The 11,604-nt window shown below is 38.2% G+C and overlaps 1 long non-coding RNA gene across 2 annotated transcripts in view; it reads right to left on the bottom strand.

Moving 5' to 3' along the window:
* Window positions 1-2,801: 2,801 nt before the first annotated feature.
* Window positions 2,802-11,604, bottom strand: part of LOC310731484 — a 45,107-nt gene continuing 36,304 nt past the window's right edge. Inside the window, exons 2-3 of one of the 2 annotated variants that reach the window (XR_014535215.1) lie at window positions 5,012-5,130; window positions 2,802-3,773 (exon numbers count right to left, since the gene is read on the bottom strand). This is a non-coding gene — a long non-coding RNA (uncharacterized lncRNA). Of the gene's footprint in view, window positions 3,777-5,011; window positions 5,131-11,604 lie in introns of both variants that reach the window. The other variant, XR_014535216.1, reaches the window with a different exon arrangement.

The raw sequence follows: 11,604 nt of genomic DNA, 5'->3' as shown, positions 1-11,604 counted from the left end.
TACACTACAACTACACAACCACTACACAACTACTACACTTTTAATACACAAATTCTACACAATTACTTCAATACTACTACTACATTTCTACTACAGGACCGATACTACAATACTTCTTCACTACTGTGTTGCAACTTCACTACTTGAAGTTAACACTACATTAATGCTACACTACTACAATACTGTTAGATTTCTATTACAATACTACTACACTTCTTTCTGATCCTCACTGAACTGAGAGAGAGAGAGAGAGAGAAAGAGAGAGAGAGAGAGAGAGAGAGAGAGAGAGAGAGAGAGAGAGAGAGAGAGAGAGAGAGAGAGAGAGAGAGAGAGAGAGAGAGTGGTCAAGAAGCTGTTGGCTTCTAATGCACTGCTACTGCACTACAATAAAACTACTGCTACACTACTACCATACTACCATATGCTACTCTTACTTTACACTTACTACTAATACATTACTACACTCTTAACTACTACAGTATAAATACAGTTCTATTGTATTTAATACAACTACATAACTAATACATTACAAATTAATTTACTACTACAGCTACACTGTTACTACATTACAAATAAATTTACTACTACTACACTTACTTCTACACTACAACTACACTACTATTATACTTACTACTACTACTACTACTATTACACTACAACTACACTACCCTACTACACTACAACTACACTACCCTACTACAAGACTTACTACTACACTATTACTATGCCACTACTATACTTACTACTACACTACTTCTATACTACTACTACACTACTACTATACCTACAACTACTACACTACTTCTATACTACTACTACACTACTACTATACCTACAACTACTACACTACTTCTATACTACTACTACACTACTACTATACCTACAACTACTACACTACCTCTATACTACTACTACACTACTACTATACCTACAACTACTACACTACCTCTATACTACTACTACACTACTACTATACCTACAACTACTACACTACTTCTATACTACTACTACACTACTACTATACCTACAACTACTACACTACCTCTATACTACTACTACACTACTACTATACCTACAACTACTACACTACCTCTATACTACTACTACACTACTACTATACCTACAACTACTACACTACCTCTATACTACTACACTACTACTATACCTACAACTACTACACTACCTCTATACTACTACTACACTACTACTACTATACTTCCACAACACTACTGTTAGACTGACAACTACCCCACTACTAATATAATTACAGCTACTACGCTACTACATCTGCACTACTACACTACAATTAGACTATATAAAGCATAATATACTAATACCCTTTCTGTAGCTTTACTACTGCTACACTGCAACTACACTTACTTCTAGACTTCTACTAAACTACTACTACACTGCAACTACACTTACTCCTTGACTTCTACTACACTACTACTACACTGCAACTACACTTACTCCTAGACTTCTACTACACTACTACTACACTGCAACTACACTTACTCCTAGACTTCTACTACACTACTACTACTACACTGCAACTACACTTACTCCTAGACTTCTACTACACTACTACTACACTCCAACTAAACTTACTCCTAAACTTCTACTACACTACAACTACACTGCAACTAAACTTACTCCTAGACTTCTACTACACTACTACACTACTAGACTTACTACTATTACAAATTCATTAGATTTACTACCATACTTCTATCTCCAGACTTACTGTTACTACACTACTACTACTTCTACAACACTACTTCTAGACTTAGTACAACTACACTACAGCTTCTTTCTGACTATCCGTGCTGCAAGTTTAAATATCATTTCTAACAATTTACACAATTATTTATATTTTAACGTATTTATTGTTGTTTATTTGTTTGTCTAAGCGAAACACCTAATCCCGAGCAAACTAATAAATATTCTACAGCTAGCACCACATGTCCATGGTAATACTCTTAACACATCACATGGAGTACTGGAGAAGAAAGAAAGAAAAAGAAAGAAAGAAAAAGAAAGAAAGAAAGAAAGAAAGAAAGAAAGAAAGAAAGAAAGAAAGAAAGAAAGAAAGAAAGAAAGAAAGAAAGAAAGAAAGAAAGAAATGCGGGCCTCATGGATACTCAGATTTGTACAAATATTTCACATTAATTAAGAAAACAGCCAAGCTTTAATCCAACGCAAATCCATTTAGGGTTAAAAAGTCCATGTCCCTGCGCTCGGAATCATATTAAGATTAAGCTGATGAACATAAAAAAAAAATGTAATGTATAAAAAAAAAATCATACAACGTGTGGATGTGTTTGTGGAGAAAATCACATTAGAGTGTGTGGAGTGTTTATCTAAAGCCTGCTGATCTACAGAGTAATACATGTGAGATCTTTTAGGCTGGAACATGATGTATGTGAAGATGTTAGCGTGTTCAGAGATGTGTGTGTGTGTGGAAAAGACGTGGTGAAGATCAGCTCGGTGTGTTCCTGTGGAGAGAAGCTCCTCACAGTGGATTTATTCCAGTAGAGAGGAGGGTAACTACCTGGAACGGCTTCCTGTCGGGAAAAGTGCTCTGCCTAATGTGAACCGCGCTCACACCATCACTCCGCTAAAGAGTGTGTGTGTGTGTGTGTGTGTGTGTGTGTGTGTGTGTGTGTGTGTGTGTGTGTGGAATAGAGTGGGAACACACACACACACACACACACACCAGCACACCGTCTAGACTGAATAAATCTGTTAATAATGCCGTTAAGTCCAGCACTAGACGCTGATTGATGAGATGATTCCACATGATTTGTTATGATTTATTATATTTCTTTTCCTAGTTAATCCTCACGATTCATGACGATTGTGTGACAAATCCTTCTGATTGAAATGTCGGTCAGTGTTCTAATTAAAAGGTTGTAAGTTCAAATCCCAGCTGGGCCCTTGAGCAAGGCCCTTAACCATCAAATACTGGGTTGTAATCTGGCGTCTCCTAAATACCAGATGTAAATGTTATCGCGATGGGTCCTAATAAAATCGTAATGATTTAACAGTTCCTAATAAATCTTCTCATTCTTCTAAAAGGGAAGAATTGGTTTTAGACCAACAAAACATGTCCAGACCTTTAGACCCGAACAAGTACAATGAAAATAACAGGTTTATATTAAAGTTCTCATTCTGATGTGTTAATTGTCTCTACAGTAACAATAGAAACAACGAGCACTGGTGACTCCTTCCTGTTTCTATAGTAACAACCTACACAGGAAGGAGTCTCCGGTGTCAGTAAAATTGGTCGCATTATTTTCAAGTCAGAAAAAAAAGACTGTGAATTTCCTAATTGATTTACCATATTTCGTCATTGCCAGGTTCTTTGTCCCATCAGCAGATGGATAGAGTATATACCAGGAAGGGGGAAAAAAAAGAAATAAACAAGCCGCTCCCCAGCCGAGTATTTGGTTGATCGTCAGACTGAGTGATTATTTTGCGAATGTAACAGCTGTGTGAGATGGAGTGAATAGGGCAGACGTGCGTATGGCCATTCCTGCCACGCTGCCACAATAATCTCAGAGTAATAATGGCTACAGAGCGTGTGAGGAGTGTGTGAGTAGGCGGATCAGGAGGTGCGGGGAGATTAGGCCTTCGGTGGCTCAGCCGTGCCAAAGTGTAGCCATGCGTCACACCGCCGCTGTTGTTCTCCTCCGTCTCTGGAGTGAAGAGGGACACTCATGGCTCCCACTGATAACTTGTCTCACCCGGCAGACAAGCCAGGCTTACCTCAGCTCCTCACACACGCACACACACACACACACACACACACACACACACACACACACACACACACACACACACACACACACAACACATCATGGCGTATTAACTCTCTCTCTCACACACACACACACACACACACACACACACACACACACACACACACACACACACACACACACTCCTCAAGTCAAACTACTGTACATACTTACCTTCAGCATCAGAGTTTTTAATTAAACAGTAAATGGTGAAATATTCAAACATATCAAACAAATCTGACTTTTAATCAACTCAAAATCACATCGCAATTGTTTGTAAAATAATTTTACTATATAAATTATTATTAGTAATATTAATATTTAATTCATATTATTAATTAATAATAAATAACAAATAAATATTATTTATTTATTAATAAATAATAATTAATATTTAATAAATATTATTATTTATATATAATACTTATATAAAAAATATATATATATATATATATATATATATATATATATATATATATATATAATTTACTTTTTTTTTATAAAAAAATGTCAAACAACAATGTAAAAAGTTTAATAAACAGCTTCTCATAAATTTATTAAATTGGTAATAGGGATAATTACTACTTAAAACAATATCTTTTTAATTTATTAGTAAACAAATTCATATTAATAAAAAATTTTATTTAATAAAAATATACCCTTTTTATGTATCGAAAGGGGAACACATTTTTCTTGAACAAGTTTAAACAAAATGTATTTTTTGCTAAACTAAAATAATTGTAAAATATTAGTATTATTTAATGGGAAAATAAATAAATAAATAAAGAAATAAATAAATAAATAAATAAATAAATAAATAAATAAATAAATAAATAAATAAATAAATAAATAAAAGTATTTTTCTAATTGTAAAATCACCGGTTTCATGGGAACAATCACAATATTAAAGCCTTATTCTAAATTTAACAGCTTTTTAAAAAGTTGCAATTATTATTATGATTTTTTTTATAGTAAATATTATTATTATTATTATATATTTTTTTTAATAATGGCACCCAAAAAAAACATTCCATGACATCATTTAGCACAATATCATCAGTTATATATTTATGCATTAATGTTATTAATGTGAAAACACTGGTCACTGGCAGACGGTTTGACGTTATGATTCTTTCCCTGAAGCTACTCTTTCAGAAGTGTTTTTCCTGCAGCGTAGCAGAGCAGCTAATCCACTAACCAGATCCACTCACCTCTCTAATCCTCCTGTTCTTCTTCCCCTTTGTCACGGGCGTCTGACAGCACCAGGTCCCAGAAGAGCAGACTTGCCCTCTAACGTACACCCCGTCCCCTCTGAAGGCATCCCACAATCCTGTGCACAAAGACATGGGGGTGAAGGGTCACTGTGTGAACAGAGGAAAAGCCTGAAGGAGAAGGTTTTGCTCATCACTCGCTCTTCTCTGATGAACACCAGACTTATCTGACATTTCACAGCACAACTAGGAACATTTTTTTTTCTTTTTTTTTTTTTATGTCAATCTATCAGGAACACCGTTGGTGCGGAAATCTAAAGGGGGCGGAGTTAGACTCATCCATTGTAAAAGCTGTTCCATAAACACACACATACACTTTCTTAATTTTTGATATTTTTCCACAAGAATTTGACCTAAATACAGATTTAATGTGGTACGTAATTTCTGATCTCTCTGCATTTTTTCTATGTCCATATCGTTTTTTTTACTCATTTTTGCCAGATTCCTAAAATCGATAGACTGAATACTTTACCTGTGAATTTCTGAATGATGAACTGGCAACCCATTCAGAGTGTAAATCCATTCCTGGGGATCAACCCTGACCAGGATAAAGTTCCTGAGCATGAACGAATGAAATGAAAGTGGAATGATGTTATTTTAAAATGCCACAATGAAATGGGGTGTGGTTTATGTTTAAAAAAAAAGCTAGTCACTCATCCAAAATGACCACCTTCCAATAATGTTCCATTGTCGGTTTTCCATGTGACAGTGGGAATGAAGTTTTTGAGGTTGAAATAGACCATTGGGGCCAAAGATATTGTCAAATGGCACACAAATGCATAGAAAGAATGCAATAAAAGTCAATTGCGCCTTCGCTTAAACTTAGAGCCCCAAACCTGTTCTGTCATGATGATGATGCACAAAACCAGCTTCATGCAGATATACTTTCCTGGGATGGAGTGGAAGATCTGCAACCCTAATCAACACCTTTGGGATGAATGCACCTCACCTACAATACTACCTGATTTTACTAACACCATTGTGGATGAATGAATCTCACATACATCTAGTGGAACATTTTCCCAGAAGACCCTCAATGCCAATTGAACGATGTTTAATTCTATTGAACATCTTTCTATTTTCGAAGTTCTGGTGCACATCAAACACACCTGCCCTTATTACCTGTGTATGTCGCCATACAAAGTTCCTCAGTAGACCAGGTTCTCTTTAATTACACCATGAAAAGGTTTTTAATACTTTTCTTTTTTTTCCCAAGTCAAACTATGACCCAATCTAGGTGTACTCTGTGTTTACACCCAACTCAGGTTCTCTCTATTTTTTATTGTGGCTCTCACATAGCAATTAAACCTGTCTCTTAACACTGGTTGGCAGGAGGCACTAAGACAGGTTAAAAAAAAATCTGAAAGGGAAAAAAAATGCTTCTGGCTGAAGGCTATAGCACATATAATTAATTACTCTCGACAGGTATGAATTGAAAACATGATTCGCGGCTTAGAGTTATTCCGTGGTGAGTATATAGTCAAATAGGAAAAGTTAAAGCGCCAGGTTTGTGATGATGTTTGAATGGAATGAAAACCTGAGTGGGCAGGAAGGAACGAAACACTGGTCTGGTGGATCAGTTGGTCTGTAAAGTTGCAGGGGTTGGAGTTAAAGAAATCAGTTCCCATTATTTTACATTTACTCTCTATTTGCTGTTATAATACCCTCCACTCTTCCGGGAAGATGTTCTACTAGATATTGGATTGTGTTAATAGTACCATAATTACTATACTTACATATGAAGTACTTGAGAAATCAAACTGAAGAAAAATATCTCAGAGTACAATACAGGAAATGCTAAAAATGATCAAATATTTGACCTTTACATTAATATATGTGCATGAAAGCCAACATGCCGTTCCACTAGATGTTGGAGTGTGCTTGTGCACAGGGGTATTGTGATGCTGGAACATGTTTGCTCATGTTAAGAGAGACCTTCGATACAATTATGGACCTCTAACGCTGTGGGGAAAAGAATCACACGGCTGGGAAAGTCAGGTGTTGCAATACTTTTTACCATATTGTGTATCACAAATCTTTTTTTTATTAGATTAGTCTTAAAGTAGATCCATGTGTATATATATTTAAATAAGCATATCTAAAATAATATAAAATAATGCAAATAAACAAATTTTATTACATTCAAATGAATTAGTCTGAACAGGTCAGAGCAGTTTATGGGGAACAATATCGCAAGATATTTATTGGACATTTGGGTTTTTAAACTAATGTCGAGATCAGGGGTCTTTTACACAAAGCACCGGCGTGGGTGCGGGTTTTTATTCCAACCAATCAACTGCCACAACTGATAGTCATTGGAAATGAAAATCATTAGAATGATTAGTATTTGGTGTGGACTTGTTTGGTTGGAAAGAAAACCTTCACCCACATCAGCCCTTTATGTAAACGATTGGACACTCCCTAGTTAAGATCCTTTAATTGTAAGATTTCAATCCTGGTTAAGGCCCTGATTCTTTGGTTTGTATACTAAAAGTCAATTTCTGGTATTTAACGCACAACTGTGGTCCTTATGGTTTTTATGTGCACATTAGCTAAACAATTAGGTTGCAGACTGAGTGTACTTGTGTTACGGACAAAAGAGGATAAGCAAAGGCTTTTTTTTTTTTTTTCTCCTGAGATTTACCAGACACTTCCTAAATCAATCACGTTGATTTGCAGACAAGATGAAGAGAAAGGGAAAAGCCCATTCCTCCTCCGCCACCCCTCCCCCTCCTGCACAACTTACAGGCCTACATGTTTAGAGAAAGTGTCTAGACGTTTATTTGTGTGTTGTGTCTCTGGAGTGCTCTTTGAAAGCTCGGGGTGGCCCCTCTGTCAGGTGGGCCTGTCTGCCTTTTGGCTTGGAGGTTCCAGGTGAGCTGGATGGGGGTGTGGTTCTAATGGTGGAGCTTTGATGTGGTGCCCGTCTTGGCCTGTTCTCTCCTCGAGCCTTTTGGCTGCCACTCTGTCTATAGCACCAGACCAGACCAGTCCAGACTGGACCAGGTAAACCTGAGGCCTCTTCTTACCTCCACACACACACACACACACACACACACACACACACACATTTACTTACTTGCTCTTTTTTATCCTCCTCCCTTTCTTTCCTTGCAGCATGACACAGGAGGTGCCGAGCCATTTTCGAGGCTACAATGGGAGTCTTGTTGCTCTGCCGCCCGCACTCCCATTTCTCTGGTTACTGACAAGACAGCTCGGCAGTAATTTCATAGTTATTATGCTTTGGGCAATAACCCGAGCGTCGAAAAAGAAAAAAAACGAAAGAAAGAAAGCGACGGCTCAGGTATAACTCGGGTTGAAGGTTATGTAAAAGATAGCGTGATGAATGAAGCGCAATTATACACTGTTATTCTTCTTCCAAGTCCCCTCGCTCACGGATTCCAGGGCCTCCAGTGCGCTAATAGGAAGTCGGTAGCGTCCAAGCTTTCAAACCACAGGTTAATTTCTTGACATTTCCATTCCATTAACATAACACAGATGGCCAGTGCAGAACTTAATTCCTGCTATGTTTACTCGGTTCAAGCTTCTGGTTCCCCGCTGGAATCAGCTGATCCGGTGTGGAATTCATGCACACAGGAGGGGAGGGGGTTTGGGGGTAAGGGAGAAAGGAAGGTAGCTACGTGTGCCTGGATGCAACGTTTAGCATCCAGCTGAAGAGAGCGTATATTTGGGCGTTTAGCGTATGTTGTTTTAATATGAACACCTGTACCCCTGTTCATTCACGAAAGCATCAGCACAACGCATCATATGTTGACATCCAAAATGTCTCGCAAAAATGTCTATTTTAAGCGTGACAGGATTTTTTTGGCAAAAAACTACTCTGGGATTTTTGAACGGGGCAAAAGAGGAACATTACGGCACTTTCTGGTGTTCTGAAAGGCTCCAGTATCTGACCTACTAATTACACTTTACAACCATGGTGAGTAGAAAAGCACCCCAAAAGAGGTGAAACATCACACTGGGTTATACTCCTGTCAGTCAAGATCTAAGCCTATAATGAACCTACATCAGGCTGAAAACTAGACAGTTTTTTCTCGGTTCCCAAAAAGTGCAGTAGTTCCTAATAAACTGGACGTTTGATGCACACACATGCCTTCACACTTCCACTGCAATTTTTTTTTGCACAATAAAGATGCAGAGACAGCAGATGTGCATCTTCCAGATATCTCACGAGTCTTACAAAGTATGAGCACTAACATTTTCAACTTTTTTTTTTTCCCTTCTCACCTCTACTTAAAGATGCCTGGAAGATGAAAGCGTTCTGGTCTTGCCTTATCACTGTCTTTAGAGCTTCCCAAAACCTTTGGCAGTTCCCCTCTTCCAGGAGAAGCAGCGTTTAGGATTATAGTTCTAAGGACAACCCTGACTATTCACACTTGGCATTAGCGAGACAGCCTCACTACAAGAAGGATATTTTTTATTCCTTCAATTTAACTTTAATTACCCAAATCTCTGTGAGGGCACACAAGAAAAGCCCAGGCATTTGTGTCAAGGAGATTACCAGACTGCCCTGCCAAGTCCGCGCGACGCTGCATCGTTAGATAGAATTCAAATTCAAATCCAAGCTAAAGACAGTGCAGCTGTCGCCCCCCCGGCCTGCAAAGCCCCGTTTGGATCAAAAATTAGCTGTCCTCCCTCTGCCTGCTCCTTCCTCTCATCTTCTTCCTCTTCCCCCCAAGGACTTTAATCCCCCTCCCTCAAAGCAGTCTGACAGCTAAAATAAAGCCATAAAAATGCCAAAATAATTAGTAATTAAAAATAAATTTCAGTGTTTGTTTTTATATCTATTCCTAGTCAGCTGGTTAGAACTGCATAGGTGTCCTGCTACATTAGCCCCCAACCATGTTTGATTCAACTCAAGTGATATGTCTGTGGTAGGATCATCTATATCTTACGGTTATTTGAAGACAGGTGCCCAAAAACATGTCAAGGGGACATGGGGAGGTAAAACATGGAAGCACTTCAAGATATGAATCTTTGTTGTCTCCAGTACAAGAAATGGATCGTATACAATTGATAAAAAAACCTCTCATCTTTGCAATCATGAGAGAACGGGATGGATTAACATTTGCATTTGGATTATCTACATCCCAGAGCCTGGTAAAGGTAGCTTTGCTGCCTCATAGCTCTCGAACCACTGGTTCTGGGAAGTGCTAGCTCAGGGGTTTAAAAGTTGGACTGATAATTTGTTGGTTTCGAGTTCAATAACCAACACCATGAATTTCCACTACCGCTCAGCTGTATAAATGAGATAACTGTCGCTCTTATATTTAGATTTACAGCATTTAGCAGACGCCCTTATCCAGAGCGACGTACAAAAGTGCTTTGAGTTTTTATCAATGAATAAATCAAAACTCGCCAGATTATAAATTTAAGATATCAACCTAAAACTCTGTTGAGAGGATTTCTAGCATGTTTTTTGTAATAAATAGAAACAAAGACAAAACAAAAAAAAGTGCTAGTTTAAGTGTGTTTTACAAAGAGGTAGGTCTTCACCAGTCGCTTGAAGATAGATCTGGAGAACAGCATCTGCAAAATGCTGTGATTGCATACGAAAGAGTCACTATCTATGTGAACTTGATCATGTCCATGTGTCTTTTCTCTGGGTTTTCTGGTTTTCTCCAACCTCCAAAGAACATAACATGGCTATTCTAGATCACCCCGTGTGTAAGGGTGTGTAAGGTGTTCTCAACCAGGGACCCTGTATGAAATAAAGCATCTGCAACATCTACATACAACATTTTATTTCGCATTTTTGGGACCCCTGTTTGTTTTGGTTTCAAGCTCAAATACCTGCAGTGGACCAGGTACTGAAAATTCTTCACAAACAGCCCAAATAATTGTCCTACAATATTCCAAAGACACCTTTGTGTCCCAGTCATAACTATCTAACTTACCTTATTCCCTATTTCCAGTACAATTCTTTACCATGCACCAAAAAAATTATTAGGGAACAAAATCCTAGGAATAACAGACCCGAACACCATTTGGTTAGCTTCTGAAGAAGTCGCATGTTTCCGATAATTCAAGGTTGCACTGCGAGTTCCAGGAACCTTGCAGTGTTAGTGCATGGCATGAGCTTGAGACATCGTCTGGAACAGCCAAGCATACAAGCTCTGAATACAAGTTCAAAGGGAAGCACTGACCTGGTCCTGATTAAAAAGCCACCCATCCCGGGGCATGTTTTTTTGGCTGAAGTCTTATAGGCGGCGCTAAATAGGGTAAACAGATTTGCACTATGGGACGGAGTCATGGCATGGCAAGCTGATTATAAAGTTCAACTGGCCAATCGTGGAGAAGATATGCAGTGGCAGAAATGTCATGGTGCAAATACACCATGTCAAATGAAGAAGAAGAACACGAAGAAGAAAAAGAAGAAGAAAGGAGCAATTATATCCTGGAGGAGTTTCCTTTCTGCTTTGCCTTGACTTCTAACGAGCCGCAAAAGCCAACTTAATAACCCTCCCCCTACCACACACACACACACACACACATACACACACACACCCTCG

The sequence above is a fragment of the Silurus aristotelis genome (genome assembly GCF_946808225.1).
Source record: "Silurus aristotelis genome assembly, chromosome: 9".
NCBI classification, from domain to species: Eukaryota; Metazoa; Chordata; class Actinopteri; order Siluriformes; family Siluridae; genus Silurus; species Silurus aristotelis.
Note: the sequence above shows the minus strand (reverse complement) of the source record. Positions and strands in the feature narration are given on the sequence as shown.